The sequence below is a fragment of the Mustela lutreola genome, chromosome 9, assembly GCF_030435805.1.
Source record: "Mustela lutreola isolate mMusLut2 chromosome 9, mMusLut2.pri, whole genome shotgun sequence".
NCBI classification, from domain to species: Eukaryota; Metazoa; Chordata; class Mammalia; order Carnivora; family Mustelidae; genus Mustela; species Mustela lutreola.
The window spans coordinates 78,677,285-78,698,130 of record NC_081298.1 but is presented as its reverse complement, the minus strand read 5'-3'; the positions used below and the strand labels follow the sequence as shown (position 1 = coordinate 78,698,130).

General features: G+C 40.8%; 1 long non-coding RNA gene and 1 pseudogene across 1 annotated transcript; one reads left to right on the top strand and one right to left on the bottom strand.

Moving 5' to 3' along the window:
• Nucleotides 1-165: 165 nt before the first annotated feature.
• On the top strand, nucleotides 166-3,209 carry LOC131808377 (forkhead box protein H1-like; annotated as a pseudogene).
• Nucleotides 3,210-12,237: 9,028 nt separating this feature from the next.
• On the bottom strand, nucleotides 12,238-18,562 carry LOC131840130 (uncharacterized). The gene is made up of 3 exons (XR_009357211.1): nucleotides 15,913-18,562; nucleotides 14,384-14,459; nucleotides 12,238-12,651 (listed from the first exon to the last, which is right to left on the bottom strand). It is a non-coding gene; the product is annotated as an uncharacterized LOC131840130 (long non-coding RNA).
• Between the last annotated feature and the right edge of the window lie 2,284 nt (nucleotides 18,563-20,846).

Below are 20,846 nucleotides of genomic sequence, written 5' to 3'. Positions count from 1 at the left end.
CCCACCTCTTGTAGGACCAGACTCCAGGTGTCCAGGACACTGGAATTACCTACATAAATGGTCCTGAGCCCATTTACAGGGCTAACTTCTGGACTGCTCTGCTGGAGGGTACTCTCCTGACCAGAGGCTGACCTGAAGGGACAGCTATTTGTGGGGTGGGAGAGCATGTACCTGAAGCTGGGACGCATGGACTTGTGTGCAAGGCCCCTCATGGACAAAGTAAGAGGTAGGATGAGAAGAGAGGCAGCCTAGAGGCAGAGGCCCATTTCTCCTCATGCTGCCACATTCTGGCATGGAACTCAAGGGATTCTAAGAATTCTGCATTTGAATCTGTCCTTCCAGGTAGTTATGAAGGCACATTTGACAAGAGGAAAGAATATATTTGGTATCTTGCTTGATATCTAACTTTTAAGTGTGTAGACATATGGAATGGACCCCTATAGTAAGTATTGTTGCCTTGCCCTGACGAGTGTTGGGGGTAAACCTGGTGCCTTGCCCGTTGTAAGCATTCAGTACCTTTTAATTATTATTATTGTTGTTGTTATTGTAAGTGACCCTTCTCACTTCTAGCAAAATAAAATCTTGGTCTTGGTTCCCACTGACCAAGGACAATACACACAGCCTGCCAAGAGAACACTGATGTACAAATACTCAGGATAGAGATTTCTAAAGGCCCAAACAGAGAAGCAAAACCACTTTTCAGGTTAGCAAGTACAACCGGGAGGTAAGCAAAGCCCTTTGCAAAGATCAACTGCCAGAAATTCCATACTAAGCATGAACCCAGCAGCAGCAACTTGTACCTGCGAAGAATAACTCCCAGGGAAATCCTGTACAAAAAAGAAGCCACACCCCCAGCACACAGCCACCCAGGGTAAATGGCCATAAGACAAGTGGATGATCAGCAGATTTGAGAAGAGGAAGCGAGACCTGAGTAGAGATGAGCACTGATTATTCTCCTGGTCTCCAGGGCTTGGCATTAGCATTGGTTCCTCCATAAGGATGAGCTGGGAGTGGAACAGAAGCCTACTGTTGTCCTGCACTATCTACTCCGATTATAGCAGAGAATGTGGGTCCATACATGCTGAACAGATCCCTTTGTTAATTTTATAAAGTCCTGAATTTTAAAACATGTTCTGAAGAATATAGAACTTGATCCATTCCTTACACCTCACACAGGCATACATTTCAAAATGGATCAAAAATATAAATGTGTATATATATGTAAAAATATATATATATTGACCAAAACCACGAGTTAATTCATCTACTACCTGGAGAAACATCTCTAATCATATGCAAAAAAATTGCAAAAATTGATACATGCAATTACAAAAATAAGACTTTTTGCAGGGCAGAGAATATCATAACAAAAGTGAGAAGAAAATTTATTAACTGGGAAAAATATTTGTAACCAATATTGCAGAAAAAGAGTAATTATCTCTAATATATGAGTTTCTTTTGAGAAAAATGAGACCACTAACTCCATGGCAAAATGTGAATAGGCAGTTAATATAAGAAATAAAAATAGCCCTTAATCATGTGAAAAAAGAAATGCTCAAAATAAGAGAAATACAAATTAAAATCTACACAGATTTCTCTGCTTGGTTCCACAAATACCAACCTAATCTTCCATATTAGCTAGGATGTTTCATTCCTCAGACGAAAGGTGAACAATATGAACAGGAGATGACAGAGTGACTGAATGACCTAGCCAGGGGCACGTGGACTGAAACATGACCTGAGGGCCTGCTCTAATCACTTTCTGCACAAGGCGCTCCTTCTCCAGGTCTTGGTGTGCTCCACTGTGAAATGAAGGGGCTAGACTCAACCACCCATAGGACGCCTTCCCCTTCTAAAACGTTATGGCCATTTAATAGCATTCGTTTGTTCTTGGCAATACCTGTTTCAGGGTAGTCATACAATTCTGCTCCACATCTTTTATTGAGATCCTACTTCAAAGAGCGGTGAAAACAGGGTAGAATGAAGCTATTCACTCCCAATCTAGTGCTCTTTAAAAAGACTGGGTTAGCTCAGGCCCCGAGCCCCGCCTCACCACACTGCCCCACTGCTTTGTGCCCTCCGGGACCTCCGGGCTGTCCCACGCCCTCCCACGTGGCTTGCCTTCTCTGCCTGTGGCCTGTAGCAACCCACACCTGGGGCTTCACGGGTGAGAGTCGTCCTCCCGAGGAGGAAGAAGAGATACCTGCAGCCTCACAAGCACACACACACACACACACACACACACACACACACACACCCGCAAATACTTGGTCAAGAAGTTGGCTTTGGTGAACCAGGCGGCAGCCCCGCCTAGGCTGAAGCGCCCAATCATGCGTCAGGTCCAGGCTGCGTTCCCCTTCATTGGGGGTGGGGGGGTGGGGGCGATGGCGGGGGGGCGGGGGGGGGAGGGCCGGCAGGATTCCATCCGCCACAATCTCTCCTCCAACGCATGATTCTCTGCAAGATGCCTAAAAATCCCTCAGAGACCCAGGCCAAGGGCAGCCTTGGGGCGTGGCCGCAAGCCTGATCCCAGTCGAGACTTTGAGGCCGCACCACAGGCTGAGGCCCTGTGGTGGCTCTGGCAGAGCAGGGGCATGCGGGGAGTTTTCGCCCAGGACCTGGCCCCTCCACGCTGCTCGGTTGGGCCCAGCGGCCCTCCGGTCCCCAGCCCACGCCCACTGACGGCTTCAGCATGAAGGGTTTGCTAGGGGACCGCAGGGAGGGGGCGCCACGGAGCAGCCCAGGTCTGGCAGGCACTGGGCACAGTGGGGAGAAGGTGATGCCCACTCCATCCGTGCCCTCTGAGAGGCCTCTGTGGCCCCTCTATCCCTTTCGCGGGCCCAGGAAAGCAGAGGGGGAAACTTTGCAGGGAGCACCAACAGGCTCTCATCCCTCTCCCCTGAGCACAGAGCCTGGCCCCACCACTTACTCCAGGACACTGCAGACCCTGGGGGACTGTCCAGTGGGAGTCACAGAGCCTCACTTTGGAGGCAGCACCCGCCTCCTACCTGCCAGTCTACCCTCCCAACTGGTAATGCCCCTGGTTCCACTACCACCTACATCCTGTCCCCAGTGCCCAACTTCAGCCAGCACAGCCTACTGGAGGGTGGCCCCTGAAACTCATGCCCCCTCCTCTTGGGTGGGGGGGCTGCTCTGGGATCTAGATGCTCTTCCAGGGGGTGCTACCCAACCAGAGCATCTGTGGTTAGCCACTCCCAGGATCCAACTGCCTCCACCCCAGGCTAGCTGCTCTCCTCTACAGTCTGTGAGGCTCCCAGAGCAGTGGCTGCTTTCCTCTCCTGCCTCTTCCTGCCACCACTGGCTTTTGGGAACCAAGGCCAAGAGGACCAAGAGGTATCTGTGGCCACAGCAGCCTTGAAACACCAGGTCCCTGGGTGCTGAGAATCCACCGTGTTTATTGGACCACCCCACAAAGGGTCGGGGTCAGCCCAGGCAGCGCCCTGGCCCTGATGGTCAGTCATGCCTCTCCTACCCCCAGAGGCAAGACTGGAAAGAGTGAGGACTTTGCTTGCAGTAGCCTCTTCCTGATCCCACTGTCTCTGTCCATCTATCCTTCCTTCCATCCATCCGTCACCAAGTGTCACTTCCCCTCCCTGGCTTTGGGCTCGGGGAGGGAGAACCAAATGGTGGCTCCAGCCTGAAGTCCTGTCCTCCCTCATGTGCCTGGGAATGAGGTAGCCCCTTTCTGGGGAAAGAAAATCAAGACCCTGCTTGGTTTGGGTGGTCATAGTGGGGAAGATAGTAAAGGAGTAGATAATAAAAAATTATTATTATTATTATTTAAAAATTTAAAAAATAAAAAGACAGGGTCAAATTTGAAAGCGTACTTAAAATCATGTTGTCAATTATATCTCAGTAAAACCAGGGGGAAAAACTTAATGGAATTGTATACTTTTAAATGTGAAGTTTAATGGTATGTGAGTAACATCTCAAGAAGAAAAAGAAAAAAAGAAAGTATCTTGGGTGGTTCAAAGAGGCTTAAATAGTGATTTGAACCAGAATATGAACCTTTTTACCTGAACAAAGAAAACCTGGATGGCAAATTTGGCTGGACCAGCGAGAAGCACCCTTTACCAAGACCAGTTACATAATCTGCATGGTCCAGGACAAAATGAAAATGCAAGGCCGCTGGTCCAAAACTGTGAAGAATTTTGGGGCACCTGGGTGGCTCAGTCAGTTAAGCACCTACTTTGGGCTCAGGTCATGATCTCGGGGTCCTGGCTGGAGGGCTCCCTGCTCAGCAGGTGTCTGCTTTCCCTCTCTCTCTGTCCCTCCCCCACTCCCAGGCTCATGAAAGGTCTCTTTCTCAAATAAGTAAATAAAATCTTTTTTTAAAAAGTGAAGAATTTCTATAGAGTGACAGCAGAATGTTAAACCAAACTCAGACCCCTCTGGGCATGGGATCCTGTGTGACTGCACAGGTCACAGGCCATGAAGCTGGCTATATTTATTGAACTGTTAAAATTTTCTAGGCCCAGGACAGTACACTCAATAGACAACTCTTTGAATTTTCACCACAAACCTGCAATAGCAATATTATTATCCCTATTTTGTGAGAAAGGAAATAAAGGCTTTAAGAGGTTAAAGAATCTACACAAGTTCTTACAGCCTGGAAACACAAAGCCAAAGTTCATACTGAGGCCTGACTCCAAAGTCATGTCTTTGCCAGTGGCCTTCAAACTTAATTGCCGAAAAAAAATTTTTTTTAGAGAGTCTTTTTTTTTCTTTTAAGATTTTATTTATTTATTTGACAGAGCAAGAGATCAGAGTAGGCAGAGAGGCAGGAGGAGAGAGAGGAGGAAGCAGGCTCCCTGCTGAGCAGAGAGCACGATGTGGGACTCGATCCCAGGACCCTGAGATTATGACCTGAGCTGAAGGCAAAGGCTTAACCCACTGAATCACCCAGGTGCCCCTTGCTAAAAATTTTTGAGTGAGTACACCAACATATGTGGAAACATAGGAAGATAAATTATACACATATACTACTGTATTTATAAATCATGTACCTTATGAAGCATACAAACCAAAGACATTTTGAAGATGCCATAAATAGGTATTCTAATATTTTCTTCCCATACCTCAACCAATTGCCTTTCACAATTTCCTATAGTACCCAGGGGTTAAGGCTGCCTTTCATCCAGACAAAATTAGAGTTAATAGTAGTCAAGATGTTAATTTTCTTGGGGTGCCTGGGTGGCTCAGTTGGTTAAACAACTGCCTTTGGCTCAGGTCATGATCCTGGAGTTCTGGGATCGAGTCCTGCATCTGGCTCCCTGCTCGGCAGGGAATCTGCTTCTCCCTCTGATCCTTCCCCTTCTCATGCTCTCTCTCTCTCTCTCAAATAAATTTTTAAAAATCTAATTTAAAAAGATGTTAATTTTTCTATGAAGTGTGAACATTTAAAAAAGATATTCTTAAAGGGGAACACTCAAAAAGGTGGTTGCTCATAATGGAATTTTAGGCCTTGTGAAACTCAAGAGGCATTTACTTTTTTAATCTTGGAGGCTGAGTTGCCTTGGAGAAATTGCATTTTGTTTGCTGATAAAACAAGCAGGCTGGGCCTGACCAAGATTTTTGGTGTATTCTAGGTTGTCTGCACAGTTACATAGCAAAGGTGAATTAAGGAACACAAGAAGGAAAACATTCACTTGACAAGTGCTTACTGAGTGCCCATGACAGGCCAGAAACCTTGCTGGTTGCTAAGGATATAGTGAGCCTGCCAGCAAAGAGCTAAGTGTGTTCTAAAGAAGCAGAGGGGGCACCACGCCAACAGAAATAACCTTGCAAAGAGATGCAGTTTGTCTTCTCCTCCTTGAACACAAACCTTTCGAAAGCAAAGATTGTGCTTACAGGTGCATTTTATGAAAAGATAGTTCAATACACTAGAACTTGATGAAAGGGGCGCCTGGGTGGCGCAGTGAGTTAAGCCTCTGCCTTCGGCCCAGGTCATGATCTCAGGGTTCTGGAATCGAGCATTGCAGGGAGCCTGCTTCCTCCTCTCTCTCTGCCTGCCTCTCTGCCTACTTGTGATCTCTGTCAGATAAATAATAAATAAATCTTAAAAAAAAAAAGAACTTGATGAAAACCACAAATTGTCCTTTAAAATGTTAGAATCAACTATTTATACGTCATCTTTCTCTAAACTATAGTGTAGTTTTTAGATATTCTTGAAGTACTGGGATGCCACAAAATGCCCTACTCAAAATTTGTTTTTGAATTCTGCTTTTATCTCTTTGTATATAATCCATCATAATCTGTGGTTGAATCATGCAGGTGCTAAAGATGGACCTCCCAAAATAAAGGAGATTTTTACAACTCTTCCGCCAGATGGCGACAAAGGACCATGTCTTTAAAATAGGGCTCTAGCTTGTAGCCTAAGATATCAACTCTGGGCTGTTTAAATTAAATGGAAAATTCAGAATTTATTTCCTTACCAAATCTACAAGGGAAAAAAGTGCAAATAAATGATACCTACAGAATTGTATTTTTCTAATATCCTATTGGTTTAAAGGGTAAATTATTTGGATAGACTGCTTTGTAAAAGTAGCACCAGGAAAAAAAGGATGGGAGTAGAAAGAAGAAAATTGGAATCACAGATTGTATATTGAGATGGGTATGTCAACAACTCTTCACATTCCTTTCTTTGGTTGCTATGGTAACTCCCAGGTTTATTTACTCAGCCCTTAATAGAGCTCCGAAATCAGTGGAATGTTAGAGCCAAACTGCCTGGTTCAAATCTTACCTCCACCCTTTACTAAACATGTGACTCTCAAGTGATTTAACATTGCTGTGTTTCAATTTCCTCATCTGTAAAATGGGGATGATGAGTAACGGAGAATAAGCATGTGAAGCACTGAGCACAGTCCCCAGCACACATTACATATTTAATAAATCAGCAGTCACCACCAAATCACCATCATAGCCACCCCTACACCATCTACAAAGACTCATCAAAACATTTTTTTCACTGCATTTTAGGAAGAAGCATGGTTCTTAGTATTTGCTAATCCCAGATAAGGAAGGAAACACTCTGGGGCTAAACAGTATAATTTGAATATCTGGCTCATTGCTTAAAATATCAAAATGTTCAGTTTTTCATTTTGAAGCAGTCAAATAATTTGATCAATGAATCACTCCATTCCATTCAATTGCCATTTAGAAGCTTTCTAGTTTTTGCTGTAACAAAAAATTACATAAAGCAAATTTATGCAGAAAGCCACATTTTTACCAACCCATTTCTTCTTTTAAGTAGATTTTTGCATACCCAATCTATGTTTCTAGTCTAGCATTTACTCTGTAATTACTAGAAAAAAAGAGAGAATAAAAATAAGTATAATTTGCTTCAACCTTCATGAATAAGTTTAATCTACTCATATTTACAGGAGATACTTGGCTTTATTTTAGAGTTATCCTCTTTTTGCCTTTCCTTCTTGATATTGCTAATTTTCTCAGGGCTTAAGCAGCTCTTTCAACATTCATCCTTTCCACTACGATTAACTTTTTTAATTGTCAAAATAATTTTCCATATTAACAGCCAGTATGTCTGCTCTCAGCTGGTCAAGATTCAGCTGGTCTGTTAATGTGGTTGATCTGTTTTGTTTTTCCTTCTAAACAGTTCAATTTATGTACAAAATCCCAATTGTCTTGCTAGCATTCCTCAACTGATTGTGTATCCTCTACCCAACATTGTCTTTTAAATTTGAATGCTTTGCTTTTGATAGAAACATTTCTCATTGTTTTTCTACTTACTCTCAGTGCGACTCAAGCCCTTTGGTAGCAATGACCATTGGCACTGTATCATCCATCCACATTCATGTCTCCCTGCTTCAGCCTGATGGCAGAACTTGTGGAGAAATATGGAGCCACAGACAGAGATCCTTTTAAGAACCCTGGGCCAGGAGAGTCAAAAGGACACGCCGATAGGGTAAAACTTGTTTCCCATTAGCTAGATAAATAGACACTTCCTAAAAATTAAACTGCTGTTTACACATTTTAATTTGTAATCAACATTATTTGGCTGCATTCTAAGATTTTTGAGAGATGTTTTTTAAAGTCAGAAACTTCATTTGTATGATCTCTGGTGCTATTTCCATGTTTCACTTAATTCCTATTTGTAACTTTATCAGAAGGAAATAAGCCCATCCTCTCTAACAAAATATTAGAGAAAAACATGGTGTGACGGTCTCTTTGGTGTCCCCGGTGAAACATTTCCTGGTATTTGTACCTTTGTGTATTCAAGTCCTAGACTCTGGCCTTGGTCTTGTGATTGGCTTTGGCCAATGGGACATTATTAGCAAGTACGGTGCAAGTAGAAGCTTAAGAAGTACTTGCACTTGGAGGGGGTAGGGGTGGTTGTCCTCCTGGAATGCTTTATCTTAGAGCTAGACCCCTGAAAGGTCACAAGTGGAGGAAAACCATTTGGATGTTCCAGTTCCAACCAAGCTGTTGACGGAATACAACAGCGAAAGCGTCCTTGGCCACACAACATGGGGCAGAAGTTCCTTCCAATGGAGAGGCATCAACCCACAGAATCATGAGAAGTAACTGGTTATTGTTTAGCTACTGTGTTTGGGGATGGCTTTTTACACAGCAATAGGTAGCTGAAACACATGTAAGAAATTACCTTCTCAATGACACATGGTGTTTACCCTAGGTTTCCTCTTAGGAGACCATCACTGTGTACACTTTTCATTTTGATAAAGATTCAGCTCTCAATTTATACCCAACTGAAATGTCAGAATGAGCCCTGACACCCTCCAGTGTGCTTTGGCCTTTGAGCTATTTAAAAATCTCCCACCCAGTGCAGCCCTGTCCTCACTGAATCTCTACCAAAAAGTCTGGCTGGCTGGCGCTCTAAGAATCGCAAATTTTATTTTGGAAATCACTGACAGATTGTTTCACAGAATATTGTCATAATATCATGTCACTGAATACTGAGTTGCCTTCATGGGAGCAGATTTCTATGGAGATTAGGCTTATCTTTTTAGATTTCTATGGTTCCAAGATTTCCTTTTTTGTTAAACTGTGAATTTATTAAAAGTCATTATGAAACCATAGAAAACTAAAAAGAAAAGTTTACCTACAAAAGAAGTCTGAACGTTGATGGCAGACTGGTTGAATCCTCTCCAGCATGTTCACACAATGGCGTGCTGTGTACTGAGAAAACAATTAGTGAGTTCAGTAGTACTGACCTCCAAAGTCCTCCCAGATAGAGCAGTAAATGGAAAAAAAAAAAAGCAAGCTTCAGAACAGTGTGTCTGGTATGCTACCCCTTGGGTTACAAGGGAAGGAAATCTATTGTGTGAATGCATGATATATTTAAAAATCTAAGAACAGGAATGGGAAACTGACACTAGAGGATTAAGCACAAGAAGGAAGCTTTTCACTATTACATCTTTTTATATTTTCTTGTTTTTTAAACATATGAATGTACTACCTATTCAAAATATAAAGTAAGTTGTTTCAGTTTGGGAAGACATGAACTAAAATATTAGCAGGGATTGCCTCTGGGAGATAAGATTTCACGTATTTTTTTTCTTTTTGTTTATTTGTATTTCCTATTTTTCCCACATAAAAAAATTTTCATGTAATTTAAAAAGCAATATTTAAGGGCGCCTGGGTGGCTCAGTGGGGTAAGCCTCTGCCTTGGGCTCAGGTCATGATCTGGGGGTCCTGGGATTGAGCCCCACATCGGGCTCTCTACTCAGCGGGAAACCTGCTTCCTCCTCTCTCTCTGCCTGCCTCTCTGCCTACTTGTGATCTCTTCTGTCAAATAAATAAATAAAATCTTTAAAAAAAAAAGCAGTATTTAAAAATTAACAAATAAAAAATATCCACTGATAGTCCCACTGCTCAATCCAAACACAACTATTACTTTTCTATGCATAAACTTTGTAATCACAAATACATACAATCGGGGAGCCTGGGTGGCTCACTCATTAAGTATCTACCTTTGGCTCAGATCATGATCCTAGGGTCCTGGGATGGAGCCCTGCATCAGGCTCCTTGCTTAGTGGGAAGCCTTCTCCCTCTCCCACTCTCGCTTCTTGTGTTCCCTCTGTCTGTGTCTGTCAAATAAATAAATAAAATCTTAAAAAAAAAAATACACACAATCTGGTATCCCTTATCTGAATATACCAAGGTTTACATAACCCTTTTCCTATAGCTGAACACTTTGACACTTTTTATTGTATCATTTCATAAATAATGATGCAATCAGATTGTACAAAAAGCTTTCCATATGTGCAAGAGATCCTCAAAAGTGACATTCTGTTTCAATAGTATAAACATTTTCAGAAGCCTGATATATACTGTCTAAATGTTTTCCAAAAGGATTGCTGCCAGTAGAAATTCATGAGAACTCCAGGTTCACTAAACTGTCATTAGCCTTGATTAACATTTTAAAAAATTTTGCTAATAGTTAAATTTGAAACTCTTTATAATTTGTCTTTACATTTCTTTTGCAACTAATAAAGATGAACATTTTTATATTTGTGTGCTGATGAGTTTAATTCCTCCCTAAAATATTTTTTCAAGTCCTTTGCCCATATTGAGATTCTAGAGGGTTTTCTTTGTTTACAGGTTTTTAATTATATTTTAATTATTAGTGCTAGACACCTTGTCAGTCCTTTTCCTTGGAAATATTTTTCCTCTGTCATCTGCATTTTATTCTATTTTATTGCATGTAGAGTGTTGTTTTTGTTTATTCATACCTATTCTATATGTCTTGACATTGCTAACCTTCAGAAGTCTAAAGATTCACTTCTATTTTTTTCTAATTTGATATATTTTGATTTAAATTTTTTTTCTTTAATTACTTAGAATTAATTTCTGTGTGCAATGTTAGAAAACGACTCAGATAGATACTTTTAAGGCTGTCAAATCCCTTAATAGAACTGGCTGAGTAATCTTTCCTTTTCCCATTGATCATGTGGCCTTCTTTACAATACTTTTGTTTCTTATGCATACTAGTGTCCATTTCTATCACAGTTCCTATGTTCCACTGATTTACATTAGTATCACACTCTTTGCTGAAGTCTGAGAACATCTTTTCACAATGGCAGTGCTCTAACCCATCGAGATCATCGTGATCATTTCTTTGATGCCACCTCTTAATCTGATGTTTATTTATCATCCTCTTGAGGTAAATAATTTTACCTTTCAAAAATATTCCACAGTTTTTGTTGGAAATTTGTCAAACATATAAATTAACTTGAGTAGAAACTGGGTTTGTTTCGTGTGTTCAATTTTCTTGCTTCTAAGGACACCTGGGTGGTTCAGTCAGTTAAGCATCTGCCTTTGGTTCGGGACTTGATCTTGGGAACCTCAGGTCATGATCTCAGGGTCCCCACATCGGGCTTCCTGCTCAGCGGGAAGTTTACTTATCCCTCTCCCTCTGTCCTTCCACCCACCACCGCCCCCTCCCCCAGCCACTGGTTGTGCACTCTCTCTCTCTCAAATAAATAAATAAAAATATTGAAAAAAAAAACAACAACCTCTCTCTCTCAATCTCTGCCCCTCCCCGTTTGCACTCTCTTGCTGTCTCTCTAAAAAATTAAAAATTAAAAATTAAAAAAAAAGTAAGTAAATAAAATAAATATTCTTGCTTCCAAAAGGAACATGTTTCTTCTTTCCATTTAGTCAGGACTTCCTGCAGCTCACCATCATTTTTGTTTGTTACTTTGGTTGATTGGTTCGGTTTCTTCTTACAGGTCACCCATATTTCACATTAAAAGTATTCTTTGGTACTTTATAGGTTTTGTTTTGTGAATGGGGTCTCTCTTTGTTTTATTTTTCTGATTCTTCCTTACATGGAAGACTTCTAGTGATTATATATTTACCTCAAATTTGGCCCTTTTGGTGGTTCTATTATTATCCTGGAAAACAATTTCCAGTTTAGGTTTTCTGGAATACAAGTAGTTTTGACACTTAAATTGGCCTGAAACTCTGTTAATTCGGGGAGTGGGGTGGTAGATCATTATTGGTACCACAATGACCAATCAAAGGGATGATCTGAATGTTTACTTCCCATCAATTCTACTGTTTTGTGGACACATCCCTGTTTTAGGGATGTTACCATGGAACCTTGTAAAAATAGAATTGTGAATGTATGCTGATGAATTACAAGTATAAGAACAGTCCCTGATTTAGATGTGAGCCATGCACCCGGCTAACTCTCGCTCTGTTTTGACAATCACAGGTGAGGAGAGGTGAGAATTCTAAAATAGAAAGGAAATTGAAGAAATAAGCAGAATGACTGAATCAGTAGCTGGTTTTAATTACCTGCCCAGATGTCTGAGTATGTTCCATATTTAATTGGTTCCTCCTTGCCGCCTTTGTACAGATAAAGATTCCTAAGAGAATTGGGAAGACGTGGAGATCTGTAACTTGGTGCTACTACAAAGGTACCCATATTGCCTTCCTTTCATCTTGGCCAAGAAATGAGATTGTTCTTTGTCCTCTTCATTGCACGTCTCCTTCAGATACACATGGAAGTGGGCTCTGAAGGTTCCCTTTGTCTTATCCCAGGGACAAACATGGCCAACAGTGCTCCCTCTGGTGGAAAATCACCTTGCCCAAGCTCCTGACTACAAGGATGGGAGTAGGGCATTTTGCTCTAGTGAAGAGGACCTACAGGGAGGATAGGGAGAGAACAGTTAGGGGGAGGGGGACAGAAAGTTTGCTATGGACAGATAAATGCTTTACAGGTAAAATAAAGAACTGTATAATACGTTTTGTGTACTCTGTGTATGCTACAGCACCTAAACATCCAACTTTCCTTCAGCTAATGGCTGCAGCTTCTTTCCTGCTAAAGACCTGGTTGATGATTTACCTAACAATCCGCATCTCCACCCTCCAGACAAAGGTGAAGAGAAAGAACTTAACATGTAAACACCTGAAACCAAGAAACTTGGTAAAAACCAAGAAACAGAAGTCAAAATCGGTGAGCAAAAAGTCAAGATGGAATAGCAATTTAGCAGAGGATAAATGTTCAAGTGTGTGTACACATTAGAAGGAATATTTCCATTAAGCAGTGTCAGTAATATGCTAGGAGTTTCAACACACTACAGGTAGTAAAGAACTAAGAGAAGTGACTTGTGCCCTGAGAAGCCGCAGGAGGATGATAGAAAAAGTCATTATTTTATAATAGTAAATTAAAAGTACCCTGAAGGATATAAAAATACAGATTCAAAGGGGGACATGCACCCTGATGTTTACAGCAGCATTATCAACAATAGCCAAACTATGAAAAGAGCCATATTTTGGAGTCATATGAATAGATAAAGAAGATGCTGTATATATATATATATATATATATATCTACACTGAAATATTACTCAGCCATGAAAAAGAATGCAGTCATATGGGTGGAGCTAGAGTGTATACATTTAGTAAAATAAGTCAATCTAAGACAAATATATGATTTTACTCATATGTGGAATTTAGGAAATAAAACAGATAAACCTACAGGAGTGAGAAAAAAGAGGGGAGAGGGAAATAAACCATAAGAGGCTCTTAATGTCAGAGAATACACTGTGGGTTGATGGAGGGATGGAGGTAGGGGAGGGCTAAATGGGTGATGGGCATTAAAGAGGGCACTTGTTGTGATGGCCCCTGGGTGTTGCATGTAAGTGATGAACCACTGAGTTTTACTCCTGAAAGTAATATTGCACTGTATGTTACCTAAGTAAAATTTAAATTAAAATTTTTTTAAAAGTAAAGAAGCAATCTCTTTATTTTTTTTTAAGATTTTATTTATTTATTTGACAGACAGAGATCACAAGTAGGCAGAGGGGCAGGCAGAGAGAGAGACAGGAGGAAACAGGCTTCCTGCTGAGCAGAGAGCCCGATGCGGGACCCTGGGATCACGACCTAAGCCGAAGGCAGAGGCTTCAACCCACTAAGCCACCCAGGCGCCCCTAGCAATCTCTTTAATAAGATCTGTAATAAACAATCCCTGTCCTGAAAATCGGTCTCAGGGTGCGCAGGGGCACGGCTTTCCAAGAAGCTCTCTCGGGCTGACAAGGCCAGAGGAAACAAATATTCAATTGATTTTCTTCCATATTTGTGTGTTCTGACCTAGTGGCTCCCACCCTTTTTCTTCCTAGATGAGTGCTCTCTTTGTGGATTATTCTGGAATAAAAATAGGATGCACTATTATTCTTGGTTACGGGGTGGGTGATATCCTGTTCTGGCAAAGCTGTTCTCAGTCCAAGCTAGGAGTGAAAGCTGACCACTTGCATTTGGGGATGCATGGGCTCAACCTACCCTTGCCTTGTTCACCACTGCACCCCAGAGCATGAGACAGTGAGTATATGGCACCACTGGTCACAGTAAATTGTTGCAGGAAGACAATGCTTACCTGTGTTTTCAGCCTTTTATCTGTTCATTCCTGCAGCTCCATGGGACCTCCTATCCTTCATAATGTTGTTTCAGACCTGGGGTCCAAGACAGAGGAAGAGGGACTTTTTTATTCTATCTTTCTTTACTTAGATACCATTGTCTCTGCTATGAGCTCTGTCAACATTAAGAACACATTTTTTTTTTTCCTGAGAAAATTATCAAGGACTAGAGAGTCACTCATTTCCTCAATTCGGTGGAAACCAAGACTGTGTCTTAAGGAACCGTCTACATTCCTGGGAGATGGCCCAGGTTAGAGTTGCCACAAGGGTCTCAGCTAGAGGAGACTCCTCTAGCTGACAAAGAACCATTAGGAATTAGGAGAGGAGGTGAGGAGATGGATTTTTTTTTTTTTTTCAATTTTAGACTTTCATTTATTTGGACTTTGACTCAAGGGGAAGATATTTGATTTCAAAATGTACTTTATCATGCAATCAGGTCTAATCTTTAAACTTTCATTTCTCCCTGAGAATTTTTAATGGATGAGGAATTTATATATACATCTGGGGTCTCTTTATAATGTTTGCATTTTATGGGTGAGGTATCCTACTGTTATTATTTGCTCTCATCAAAGAACCTCTGGTGATAGACAATGTGACTGATTTAAATGGGGGTTGGAAACAGAACAGGTGTTCATTTCCAGTTCTGTGTAGAGGAACCCTGAGGCTTAATGTATGGTTGTGACCGATCTCAGAGCCTTCTGTAGGCAACACCTAAACTACCCAGCAAATTTTGGCAGGGGAGAGGGGGTGCTGAGGCTTATACACTTTGCAGGGAGCGAGCAGTTTAAGGAAAAAGGAACATAAATGATGAATACAAAATTAGGTATAAGGCCATGGGAGGGAGCTGAACGAAAGAGGGTCATGTAGCATCCGTATCCTTAGCTTTGATAAATCCAGCATTCTCCCCACCTGTGGTCTGGAGGACACCCAAAGAAACAATGGCCAGTCCACAAGGACAGGAGCAGAACCCTCCCCATGAGTATTGACCTCTCCCAAGATAACTATACCCCCTGCTGGGCCACACACTTAGAATTTGCTTGCAAAACCATGCAAAATCATGTCATTATTCACAACAGACTCCTTTCGTAAGTATCTGTGGCCTCCGCTGTAACCTCCCTGCCAAGTGAGAATGAAAGTGAATCTTAGACTGAATTCCTCTATCTATGTAAATGCTGATTAGCAATCAGGTAGGAAACAATCCTACAACCTGTTCTGGGATCTCTATGAAGTCCCAGCTCTGTTCTATGCATGGAAGGTTAATAGATGCAGATATGACAATATTCTGGAGACAGAGTAGAGTCAGATTCAGGCATAATAATTGTCCACAAAGCATTTCAGAGTGGGTCTTTCCCCCTAAGAACAAGGATATTCTCCTACACAAGAAGAGTAGTAATATCCAAATTAGGGAATTTAACATTGATATTTACCTATTATTTAATCCACAGCCTATATTCAAATTTTGTCATTGTCTTAGTATTGTTCTTTATACCTATTTTTTGTCTTGGTATAGGATCCTTTCCAGGTTGCAGGATCATGAAATCTCTCCTTCTCCTTGAACCTGGGACCGCTTCCCAGTCATTTTTGCCTTTGTCCACCTTGACATTTTTGAAGAGTAAAGACTAGTTAGTTTGTAGACTATTCCTCATTTTGGTTTTGCCTGCCATCTCCTCATGAATAAATTAAGGTTATACATTTTTGGCAGGAATGATACAGAAGTGATGCCGTGCAGCCTACTGCTAAGCACGTGACAATGGTTTGCCCCAATACTGGGTGATATTAATTTTGATGGCTTGGTTACAATGGGGCACTCTAAGGTTCTTCACTATAAAGTCACTACTTTCACCCTCACATGATTAATAATCCATCACCAGGAAGATACTTTGAGACTATGTAAATACACAGTTTGTCAGGAAACACACCCACTATTTCAGGTAACATTGATGAGTTTATAATTCAATCATTTATTTTTATTGTTTCATTTCTATTATAAGGGAGAGCTTTGTTTCAGTATGAACTCATGAAATTTTATTTAATGGGTTGTTATCCACTATCACTAAAATTTTAGTAACAGTGGAATTGTCTATAATTTCCAGCCCACATCTTGTATACCTGTCATTTGACTGATGACATCCATTTATCTAATTACCAGAGCTTCTGTTGCTAATCAGACATTAAGAGAGCTGAAGCACGTTTAGTAGCCCAATGACTCCTGGAGTGTATATTTCTGAATTAGGAAAATTGAATACTCAGAATGTAGATTAAAGAACATAGTTACATCACAGAGCCTATACTGAAGAATTTAAATTATACAGGACATCAATCATTAAACTTGAGAGGTCAGCAGAATAAAAAGTTGGGTAATGTTAAGAGGAAATGTACTCACCTCTTCTTGGAACTGAATTAGTATGGTTTTTGGTCTCTGATTCAAGCTCAGCTCAGCCCCTCCCTACACTTTTCATTCTTGGAAACCTAGTTTGCCTGTGTGGAGCTCACATTCGCTGCTCCTGGCTCCTGGTGCTGTAGGCTTAACAACAATGTCCTGCCCTCACTGGAGGAGGCCTGAGATAGTCCAGTATCTTCTGCACTGGGAAGGTACATCTGTCTAATGCTCAGATTCAGTTACAAAGTCCATTGCCCCAACACGAAACCACTTCTTCCAACCTAGACTTGACTCCATCATAGAGTTGATGTTTTGGCCTTTCTCTGCATACCTCTTGTCTTATTTCTCCATTGGTTTGGAACACAGTTGGGAAGAGGCTAAATTTTCTGACCTCCTCAGAGACCTCAACCTTCTAAGACCTACCCCTTTCATTTCTACGTCAAGATAGTCAAGCAGCTGCTCTCTGTGTTGATGACAGCTTTTCTTTGTTATTTTTTAAAGATATTTATGTATGTGTATGTATTTATCAGAGAGACTGGAGAGAGTGCGCACAAGCAGGGGGAGCAGCAGCCAGAGGGAGAACCAGACTCCTCGTCGAGCAGGGAACCCTATGTGGGACTCTATCCCAGGACTCCAGGATCAAGACCTGAGCCAAAGGCAAACACTTAACCGACTGAGCCACCCAGGAGTCCCAACTATCTCAGCTTTTTGAAGTATCTTCTAAGATTAAAAGTCTGAAGTTTGTCTTGATCCTCCTCACGAGAATGCTAGTGCTCCCTGGGGTCTCTATGTGCTGCTTCCTGCTCTGTCTCAGCTCCTCCCAATTGATATTCCATCTAGCAACTTGAATCAAGCTGTGGAATCAAAGCAAACCACTTCTCTTTTCGAATCCCTCCATGATCCCCTCTCTTCTTCAACACCGGAGTCAAAGTTCTTACCACGGCCTCCTGAAATGAAAACATAGTTTGGATTGTTAACTGGGTGGACTGTACTAATTTTAGCTTGCTTATGGCCTAGTGCTTGTTACCTCTCTACCTCTTTCCCTTGCTCACTCCTTTCCATCCACTCTGACTGTACTTTGTTGCTCAAACACCTCAGGAGCATTTCATCCTCCAGACCTCTGCCCTAGATATTCCCTCTTCCTAGAACAATTTTCCCTATTTATCTGTGTTACTCATTTCCTTACCTTCTTTGAGATTTTCTTAAATGTCACCTTCCCAGTGATTCCATTGCCAGACCCCCAAGTTGTAACCCCCTCTCAAATACATACAACACTTTAATCTCTCTCCAGTATGCATCAGGACTAATATAACTATATGTTCTATTTAATATTATGTTATTTGTCTCTGTCTCCACACTAGAATGTAAGATCTCTCAGAATAGAGCATACACCCAAAGAGAGAATCAGAACTCTGGAATATAGAGAGATAATCTAGAATGCTACTATTATGGACTATGTGCTCCCCCACACCCCTACTCCCCACCCAATTTATATGTTGATGCCCTAACCCCCATATGGCTATATTTGGAGATGAGTCCTTTAAGTAAATCATTAAGGGTGGGATCCTAATCCAATGGGATTAGTGTCCTTACAGGAAAAGACACCAGAGATCTTCCCATACCTCTGCTTGTTTGCACAAAAAAGTCATGTGAGCACACAGCAAGATGGTGGTTGTCTACAAGTCAGGAAGAGAGTCCTCACCAAAAAGCATCTTGATCTGAGACTTCTAGCCTCCAGTTCTATAAGGAAATAAATTTCTATTTTTTAAGTCACTGAGTTTGTGGTATTTTTGTTATAGCAGTCTGAGCAGACTAATACAGTCACATAGTTTGTTTTTTTTTTAAGACACATATTAAGATGGTAGAAATAAATCCAGTATATGTGTAGTTACAACAAATGTAAAGAGTTGAAACTATCCAATTAAAAAAATAGAGTTCATCATGGGTACCTGGCTGGCTCAGTCAGTACAGCATGTGAGTCTTGATCTCAGGGTCATGAGTTCAAGCCCCTAGTGAAATGTAGAGAGTAGTTTAAAAAAAAAAAAAAGAGTTCACCAGACTAAATTTTTAAGAATCCAGGTATATGAAATATAGAAAAGATACACCTAAAACATAAAATAATAGATCAGGGGAAAATAGTGATTGAGAAATATACAGAATGCAAATTATCAGCAAAATGAACTTTCTATACTAACCAAATGAAACAGAGTATCAGACAAAGTAAAGTTTCAGGCAAAATCATTACTAAACTAAACTATTATAAAAAAACATTACTAAACTAAATTACTAAAGTAATTACTAAATTACTAAAGTTGAAGGCAAAATCATTACTAAACTAAGATAAGGGTATAGTATTTAAAAACTTCAACTCATCAGGAAGGTGTAAAAATTCCAAACTTGTACAGACCTAATATTAAAGTTTGAAACAACATAAAGCAAAATTAATAAGACACTTTCTGACTCATTTGATGCCACAAACATCGAAAGATAGGAAAGTGATGCCAGTCTCACTCACACAGGACTGCAAAAATCCTATATCAAATTTAGTAAAACACATGTGGCAATGTGAAAGCAAACAAAATAGTGCACCATGCCTAGTTTGATTTTATCTTAGAAACACAAATTTTGCTAAATAATATTATTACAGATGTAATTTTTTCCCCACAATTTGAAAGAGAAAGAGACTTGTAATTAATTATCTCAGTAGACACAAACAGCTCTGCCTCTAACACCTGCAGGGCTTGGGACAAGAGTGGAAGTGGAGGCCCACATATCATGTAAATGATACTTAAAAGTTATACATCAATCTAAGAAACCGACAGATAAAAATATGCTTTATCATACCTCAGTAAGCATTTGTTGAATGAACGAATGAAATCATATTAATAATAAATTGGTATTTCAGTCAATCCTTATTGATTTCACTATTCTACCCTTATGATCCTCTTTCTTGAATTTGGGGGCCTATTTCTAGTTTCTTAACTATATATGTTTTTCACCAGCACCACGTTTTACTATTAGTTTTACCTCCATAAGGACAACATTTTTAAAATATGCATAAAGCCTTGGGATTCTTTTTTTCCCTTAGATTTATTTATTTGAGAGAGAGAGGGGCTGTGCACTCCAGGGAGCCAGGGCCAAGGGAGAGGATACAGGCAAGAAGCAGACTCTGGGCTGCTAAGCACGGAGAAGCCAGAGACAGGGCTCCATTCTGGACCCCGAGATCATAACCTGAGCCCATGTCAAGAGTCCCAAGCCCAACTGACTGAGCCAACCAGGGCTCCCAGCAGATGCACCTTTTTGACTGTTCTCATCCCCTCTTCCTTCACTTCCACGAAAAACTAATGCCGGCATTACACAGACTACATGAATGCTTGTCTATTCACAACTTGGTAGGTAAAACAATATAAGAGAATTTAAATTATTGGAATTAAATTATTGGAATTTTTCAAATGAAACATCATCATGGATTGCTAAGCACATTCTAACTGTGCTGGGATCTACATGAATACACAGGATACTAGAAATAACGTCACTTCAAAAGAGAAAGCCTTCTGGGAAGAAGAGAAAAGTGCTTACATTTTGAATGGTTGTTTCTTCTCCCATTGCCTCTGAAACCGCACACTGTTATGCAAAATTCAGATGTGAGAGAAAAATTCTCTACTAGTGAGTGAGTAGCTGATGGGGAGTTACCGACAAGTGCATCACTCAGGAGACCTTTCTTCTGTTAGACTCTTTTGCAGTTGTGACTGCATCTTCGGAACTGAAAGCTTTGTCCAAACCCCACCAAGCACATGTCTGCCACCTCACCCATTCCTACTTAGCACCAGCACTCAAATCTGAACACAGATAAATCTGATCAAATATCATGTCAACAAAATAAAACTTAAAATTCCAGCATTAAACACTTAGAATTCAAAAACACTAATAGTAAAACGTGGTGCTGGTGAAAAACATATATAGTTAAGAAACTAGAAATAGGCCCCCAAATTCAAGAAAGAGGATCATAAGGGTAGAATAGTGAAATCAATAAGGATTGACTG